The sequence below is a fragment of the Rhagoletis pomonella genome, unplaced genomic scaffold, assembly GCF_013731165.1.
Source record: "Rhagoletis pomonella isolate Grant_MI unplaced genomic scaffold, Rhpom_1.0 Rhpom_scaffold_00118, whole genome shotgun sequence".
NCBI lineage: Eukaryota > Metazoa > Arthropoda > Insecta > Diptera > Tephritidae > Rhagoletis > Rhagoletis pomonella.
Genome location: NW_023458672.1, coordinates 123,580 through 132,559, shown reverse-complemented (window position 1 = coordinate 132,559; position 8,980 = coordinate 123,580). Strand labels below are relative to the sequence as shown.

The 8,980-nt window shown below is 31.7% G+C and overlaps 1 long non-coding RNA gene across 1 annotated transcript; it reads right to left on the bottom strand.

Moving 5' to 3' along the window:
• Nucleotides 1-1,420: 1,420 nt before the first annotated feature.
• Nucleotides 1,421-2,121, bottom strand: LOC118750043. The gene is made up of 3 exons (XR_004994342.1): nt 2,028-2,121; nt 1,861-1,971; nt 1,421-1,506 (listed from the first exon to the last, which is right to left on the bottom strand). It is a non-coding gene; the product is annotated as an uncharacterized LOC118750043 (long non-coding RNA).
• Nucleotides 2,122-8,980: the final 6,859 nt, after the last annotated feature.

Sequence of the window (8,980 nt, the reverse complement as noted above, 5' to 3'; positions counted from 1 at the left end):
TTTAAAACAGTATTGTATAGCCTCCATATAAGAATGAAATGAATATTCCGTCTAATGTGACATAAAAGTTCTTAAAATTGAATTCGTCACCCACAACAATTACGAACGGTTGCAGGGTTGCATTATCTTCTAGGCACTGTTTTCGCTTTTTTGCAATGCTTGATCCACTTCACTAGATTGGTTTACTGAGACTGTGAAGGCATTTTGTGAATCCAATATTGTATATTTTTTGTGACGCCCATGTACATCGTTTGCAGTAGGCAATAAAACCGCATGCAACAACATCATAATATATATGTTGAAATTGTCTAAAAAATATAAATATTTAATTATTTCATTGATTTTAGTGAAGATTTTAAACTATTATTTAACATATATTTAATACGTCTCTCTTTCTGAATACCCGGCTTTTAAGCTGCTTGGTTTGTGGATCTTTTATCCTTTGCTCAAACAGATCCGGAGGGATTGTACACAAATGATTCCAATTTGAAAAATTTAGCCCATTTTCCGGGAAACTGTTATAATAGTCAATGTCAACCTTAAAATAAATGTTTGTAGAATATTATTATAACATATTTTAAATTTATCTGACTAGAAATGGGTGGTGGGAGGTTGCTCTTGGGAGTTGGGAATTGAAGTGGGAGGCAAATGTGGTACCACAGATATTGAAGTCAGATTTAGTCAGAAAGAAGAAAGTTGCAGAGTTGCTTTATTTTTTTCAAATAAAGACGAAATTGGACTTTTTTTTTAAATTCGATTTTATCCGAATTTCGAAAATTCGCCATTTTGGAGCTAAAATTCGATTAAAATTCGAATCTCGAAGCTTCGAATATAGAATCTACCCATCCGTATATCTTACATATAAACATACCAATTCAGGAGCCTTGGAGTATTTGTACATCGGCCACTCATCTAAAATTTGATGCAACGTCAAATCTAAGTTGAACAAACAATTTTTTCTATACGAAATTGTTTGCTTCCATTTTGTTAGTACAGTATCCAAATCCCTGATATGTTTGAGATCAGCACATAGTTGATCATATTCTTCATTGCCAGTAGTTGTTATCATATTGTTCGTTTGATCGGGGTTGCGATTGTCTATTTTCAGGCGCTTTGAATTCTAATTTAGTTTTGCAACGTACCGTTTTCGCCCTTGATACCTGTCCCAAAGCTTGCCTTTTGGTGCCAATTTTGTATTGGTTTGTGAGAAATATGTATCCTTTAATTAAAAAATTAAAATGATTAAAAAAGTACTTATTCAGGATTCGGCATTGGAGCAACATGTAAACTTACGCGGCATTCTGTAGGAAATAAAGATGTTATTTGTTCCCCTAGTTCTTCGCATTTCTTTACTGTGAGCTTATCGCCATGTTCTATAATTGATTCAATAACGTAATGAATAATATATGTTCTAGCTTGCGGCAACAGCATTTTAGTTTCGCCATATAGTTTTAAAACTGCTTTTCCTTGTTCGGAATTTAGTAAAATGTTGTGAACACTGTGCGACTGAAAATAAGTTTGTTTAATGCACCTCATGGTTTTTGGATGGATACTGGGTGACATTTATGTTATTTTCGTACATGATAAAAACATTACAAGGTAAAACCATTGAGAGACAGTTTGACGTCTTTAAGCAATATAATTTTAAAATTCAAAACTCGAACTCACACACACGTTCTCATTTTTAACCTCAAACAACAACAATTGGGAAGAATTTAATTTTTCTGTTTTCAATTGTATATGATTTAAAATGCTTGAAACCGTTAGAAAAAAATCATGGCCGACGAATTCAGAAAATGATTTTACCTTGTAATTTTTGTATCATGTGTACGTACATAAATATTACAGAATTTTTCATACCTGCTTAGAATGCCTGCCTTCATCTGAACTTCCATCACTTGCGAGTTTTTCACTTTGGAGATTTCCTTTATTCACTTCTACCTCCTGCCTTGATCGTAAGTTGTAAATGCCCTTCAAAAATAATCGTGTTATTTCTGAGTTACCAAAATATCTCAAAAGTTTCTTACTTGCTCGTTTTGCCAGCAACCAACCTTATGCTCTAATATTATTTTTGAATTAATTTTTTGTCCCCCGAATATTTCGTCCAAATGCCTTGCTTTTATATACCTTAGTTCTTCGATTGTTATACCTTTTACTTAAAAAAAAAAAGAAATAATCAATAACACTGTGCGAAAAAAGGAAATCAATACTTACGCGTTAAAAAAGAATAGAGACCTCAAATAAGTTCCATGATTGTAATATATCCGCCCAGGGGTCATCGTGGGAATCTTCGAATCGACAAAATTCAGCATCAAATTGCGTAGCTGTTTGCATTTCGTTTCGTGGATTTGGCTCGCCAGTTTCAGGAAAATGTTCGCCTTGTTGTGGGGTTTCAGGAATTTTTTCTTGTGAAGGAAGGTAAACAACGTTTTGAAGTAAACAGTAATTACCTCCCTCTGGAAATTCACAGTCGATGGCGTTACTCAAATCGTTCATTGTATGTGTGTATGTTTGTACTATATCTAATCTAGCTTATTTGTAAACGGCTAATAAGAAATAAGTAAAATTATAATTAAAACTAAGACACAATTTAAAATTCTGAGTTATTAGAAAAAATACTTTGGTCTTATAATAACTTTACCATTCGGAAGTTTGTGACAATTAAGTGGTGGACCGTCGAAAGACCCAACTGGATATATACATAACAAACTTGTATTAACATCTTTTATAAATATAATTTCAAATGAAATGTAATGTTCATTTAAGACAGCTTGAATTTTCTTACACAAAACATGTAGTTTATTTTCGACAACTACATAATAGGAACCCATATAAATATCGGTGATTGAATCGGCCGTTATCGTTAAATAGTGTCCCGATTTATATAAGGTTCCATTAAATTTAACTTGCTTGTAACAAAAGATACTATCTTTGGGAACTTTTAATGAACTTTCAATGAAATATAAATCAAAGTTTTTATACTCATACTTTTTCGTATTGCAAATTATTATCTTTTTCTTGTAATAAGCTATAGGCGAATTTCAGTTGAAACTTTATAGATACTGACCAAAGAAAATTGTTCCTGCTATTGGTTACTTTTGAATAGGTTTTTAGTTCACGATGTTTTGCTTCGAATCTAAAGCTTCAATAAAATTTCGGTGGAACCGAATATCGAATAACAGTTGGATAATGAATTAGGTTATGGTGTTTCGGTTTCAAAGTATCATTGAATAGTTCTATATATTTTCTGTTATGTTGCGCAATCAGACTTTCAATTTCTTTAATTTGTTGCTCATTAAAACTTGGTCTAAGAAGATAATCTATAAGTTTAATTAAATCGCAAAGAAATGTCCACACATCATCATTTGTTGGGATAAGGTGCCCTATAATTAAGGGTAAATAATGAACAAGTGTCCACATTTCTTTAGCAGTTGTGTTTAGTTTTTTCCGCTTTATGTGAGAAAGAGATATGTCTTTACAAATGTTAGATGCATCTGTATCTCCATATGAAAACGTTTTTTTTAGAAAATTTAATTCATCAAGGGTGAAAATATTATTTTGGATATAATAGTTTATTATATTAGCAAGATCGTAATGTGCAACACCTTCAAAGATGTCATGCATTATGTCGACTGCATAGTTTTCTGTAACATGAAATGAAGGAATTCCATTGAGCAACGAGTTTTTCAACACGCCGTTAGATTGATTTGTAACATCCTCACAAGCGTAAAGTCTTTGCCTTTGAATCCATGTAAAATCGACAAAAATTATTGGCGGCAAAAGATTTACTGAAATCAAGGATCTGATTAAGGCCAAGGTTATCACCCAATACAAGTCCTAAAACAAAATAAACTGGTTTACAATGACCAGCTATATTTAAATTTAAACCATTAACTTCTAAAGAATTGTCAGATCATTTCCAAAATTTTTGTGATGTTCGGCTTTAATCAGGGCGGCTAGATATATATGCTTTAGTCTCGATAAATTTTCCAAAGTCGGGAAAGATATGTATAAAGCAGTCACTGCCTGTGATTTAGTACGCGATCCAAGTGGATTATTGACTTCAAAATCATCAACATATAAGAGAAACGGAATAGTAACTTTTCCTTTAAAAGAAGATATTTTATTACGCCACAATTTTCCCTGAACAAAATTTTTTAAGTTATTAGAATCAGCGTAATATTGTTCTGTTTTTTTCAAGAATTTCTCTAGAACTTGTGGATTCTCAAACATTTTTTTTATTTGAAACTCGATTGGCAGTAATACTCCACTATCTACATGTTCTTCAAGGACATTTTGACCACATCTGCTCTTATTGACAACGGATGGATTTATATCAAATTTAGTTGGCTTTTTATACAAATTACTCTCTTCTAAATGTTTAAGGAACTTATATTCAGAAGAAATATCATTAAAAGGATTTACAATATTATCAAAAAGTTTTAAAATATCTTCAGAATATTCAACACATAAATCATTTATGACCTTTTTCAACCAATTCAATAATGGCTGTACAACAAACTCATTAATGTTATCTAGCAAAATCGGAACATTACATCTTGTGAAATTGTTATTACTGTGCAATCATAATGTGAATTCACAAACTCTTTTTTTTAACTCCTGTTTTAGATCATCTTCAGATAGTACCCTATTTTATTGTTCACAATTGTTTTCAAATTTCGTGTTTTGAACTTCTAAGGAAGAATTATTTTCGATTACTGGAATGGTTTCTACTTCCATATTTTCAATCTCTTCATTTATCGGGGAACAATTTACGGGTTTTCTTAACAAATGATTATTTAAATGCCTTTTATAACGATATATATTTACGAATGATTGTTTACAAAAGCTATAGGGGCAGATGTATTGACTTTTATTAAAACAGTGAATTATTTTAAGATGACTTATCAAAACATTAACGGTTGAACAATTTTTTTTACAAATAAAGCAAAACATATTGATTACAAATATGTTTCTTTAAATATTTAAATATATTCTTAATAAATTATAATAAAATTGTAATAATAATAATATTATTATGATTTTGATTTATAATATTCACACTTCTGCAGAATATTGTTTTCGCCTTAAAAAGTGATGAAATGGCAAATGTATCAGGACAATCGAATGATTTAAAATATCTGTGTATGTTAACCTACCTGCTTTGACTCCTTTGTTAATTAAAAATCACCAAAGGTAACAATAAAGCACTGCCGACTTTTCAGTTTGAGCTCAAAACAATCAATGACGAAGGATAACGAAAGCCGTCTCCACGAAGCTGACTTGATTTGAAATTTTACAAGAACTTTGTTAAATTAAACAAGCATCTTGGGTGCTATTGCAAGTTACCTAAGAAAACTTTTTTAAATTTGACAAGAACTTTGTTAAATTACACAAGTTTCTTGGGTGCTATTACAAGTTACCTAAGATTACTTTTTTAAATTTTACAAGAACTTTGTAAAATTAAACAAGTTTCTTAGGGCGTTTACACGTTACCTAAGCTAACATCGAATACTTTCTTAAATTAACAAGGTCCTTGGGGGCTAGCACAAATTACCCAAGTTACCCTTGTTAAGTTTTGTAAACACTTCGTTGAATTACACTATCTTAGGTGCTCACACATAGTACATAAGATAACTTTGATAAATTAACTAATCTTTGTTTCTGCTGATCGAGTGTAAACTGTATAAAAACCTTGTTGATTTACACATTGTTTTCGAAGTCCATATAAAAGAAAAAATACCTTTTAAACTGTATAAAAGAACGGGCTTACACAGTGATTACCTAAGGTACTCAGTTTTGCGGCATAGCTACTTTGCATTAATAAGAAATGTTATAATTCATATTTATGTAAAATTAAGAAGAATTTAATTAACAATCCTAAATCATTTTATGGTTCCGTAAATTCAAAGCGTAAGACACATGCTTTTCCGTCCGCTATGCATTATCGCAACACTGTATCTAGCGACAGCCAACTCATTGCCAACATGTTAGCTCGGTTCTTTAGGTCCAATTATTCTGTAGACTTCCCTATAAGTGGAGACTATCCGTACGAGCTTTGTCCAATCAACTCTGCTTATATTCCAGTAATATCTTCCGATGAAGTTTTACACTCTTTAAAAACCTTAAAAGCGTCATTTAGGCCTGGACCTGATCATATTCCGACCTGTTTTCTTAAAAACTCTATTCAATTTGTCACTTAAACATGGCGTTTTTCCGTCAGCCTGGAAGGAGTCTTTCATAATACCACTTCACAAAAACGGCAGCAGGTCCTCTATAGAAAACTATCGAGGCATAGCGAAACTCTCCGCTATCCCCAAATTATTCGAAGCAATTATTGTTAACCAGCTGACATATTCTATATCTTCTTCAATTACACAATCTCAACACGGGTTTTCTAAAGGAAAATCTACTATGACTAATTTATTGGAGTTTACAACTCATGTCTCAAACGGTTTTAGAGAAAATGCTCATACCGACGTAATTTACACCGATTTCAGTAAAGCTTTTGACAAAGTATGTCACTCGTTACTCATCTGTAAACTCGACCTAATCGGCTTTCAGCCCAGTCTTCTTCAATGGATCTCATCTTATCTCTCTGATAGAACACAAAGAGTTATTGTTAATAATTGTTCTACCAACATCATTAAAGTTTCTTCAGGAGTTCCTCAGGGAAGCCACCTTGGTCCGATTCTGTTCCTGATATTCATTAATGATGTTTCTTCTATAATAAAACATTCAAAAATTTTAATGTATGCCGATGATGTGAAACTTTTTAAAACATTGTCCTCTATCGAAGAAAGGTCTTTGTTACAAGCGGATCTGAACAACGTGGTTAGTTGGTGTAATACAAACTATATGCCACTAAACCTTCAAAAATGTAAAGTTATGTGTTTCTCTCGGAGGGCTGTTCAACCAGCTGTTTATTCAATATCAAATTATAATTTGGAGCAGGTATCCAATTTTGTCGATCTTGGTATCACAATGGATTCCAAACTCAATTTCAACCATCATATTAATGTTACAGTCAATAAAGCCAAAGGCGTTTTTGCATTTGTAAGGCGATGGTCAAAAGAGTTCAAAGATCCTTATGTTACAAAAGCTCTTTTTACCAGTTTAGTTAGACCTATACTAGAATACGGATCTATTGTATGGAATCCCCGCTACCAAGTTCATTCAGAAAGAATTGAATCAATTCAAAAACAATTCTTGCTTTTTGCATTGCGTAATTTGAACTGGGATTCAGTTTACAATCTCCCCCCTTACACAAGTCGTCTAAAGCTCATAAATTTGCCTACACTCGCAAGTCGTAGAGAAATGCTGGGTATAATATTTATCGTAAAATTAATGACAGACTTGATTAATAGCCCGGCCCTCCTGGCTGAGGTAAATTTTAATGTTCCTTCTCGAGTGTCAAGACACTTTCGACCTCTATTTTTAAAGCCATGCAAAACTAATTTTGAACTAAACGAATCATTCCGTGGTTTATGTCAAGATTTTAACTGTCATTCCAGCACGTTTGACGTATCGGACTCGATTTTTACTATAAAGAAAACTATTATTTCCACTCTCAATAACTGAAATACTATCTTTAGCATATCCAATCAGCTGATGAATTTGATTCTGTAGCTGAATAGTTTTAGATCTCGACACTTAACAAACTCCTGTTTCCACTACTTGGCACCAAAAAACTAAAAAAAAAAAAAAAGGTTCCGTACGTCATGCGGACTGCGCCCCTCGTGTCGGTTGGGCGGGAATGGAGGGTAAAAAGCCGTTGGGATTAATTGATTAAAAAAAAAGAAAACAACCTCGTTTTTTGGCAGCCAAAGTGCTTAGGTAATAAATTACCTAAATTTTGTTTTGCACGGTCGAGTATAAATTGCATAAGAACTTTGATGGATCGCACAAGTTTCTTGGGCCCCATACAAAATTGTTCAACTAAGTCAACTTTGTTCAAATTACTTATGTTTTTTCTCTGTGTGTAGTTAAGCTACACTTGACAGCAAAGGTCTGCGTACACCATTTATTTTTTAAATATTCACAATATATTGAGAGTTAAAATTTGTTATTATTTAAATGATCATGCTTAAAATAAAATCGTATAAACCGTGTTTAAGACTTTATACAAAACAAAGTTAAATTTAACGATTTTTCATCAAAATGTTGGACCTATTAATCAGATTTAAAAAAAATAAACAAAAGTGGTAACCAATCTCACTTTGAAATGGGAGTGCTATTGATATGAACGATACTGTACGTACGTAAATGTATCACTAAGCTCCCGAAATGTGTAGTTATGCAGTGATTTTTTTTTTGAATTTCCAATGTTTTTCATTGTAAATATTTTTTGTTTAGTTTTTATTTAAGTACTATGTCTCATACTCCATAAACCATTTAAATTCAAATTCCTAACTGTGCTGCAAACTTGATATAACTCTAAAAACTGTCTTCAAAATTTCAAATTTTTATTCAGATATTTTTTATAAATATTTCGAGTATTCTGTTTTGTAGCCCATCAAATTTTAGTGCAGTAAAGTGTAATCTTGCATCTTAAACGAAAATATTTAAATATGAGAATGCCTTCAAGAGCGTGCGTAAAAAGAGTTATAAAAAATCAGCGCGATTAATTATACTAAAATTTAATGGGCTATAGAAATGAGTACTTATAAACTCTGATTTAAAATATTGAAGTTTTTATAACAGTTTCTAGAATTCTACTAAATTTCCAACACAGTTAGAAACGTGAATTTATTTTTTTATGTTATAATACTTATGAGCCATCCTTAAATAAAAAATTTACGAAAAATATTTAGCATGAAAACTATTGTGAATATTCAAAATTCTATATTTCTTATGAGATGCCGGAAAGTCTATGTATTACATTTCAATAAATTTAAAGCAATTTAACGCTGAGTTATCACAAATAATCATTCAATATATCAAGTTTTTTCTCATTTTTTGACACGACTTAGTTCAGATT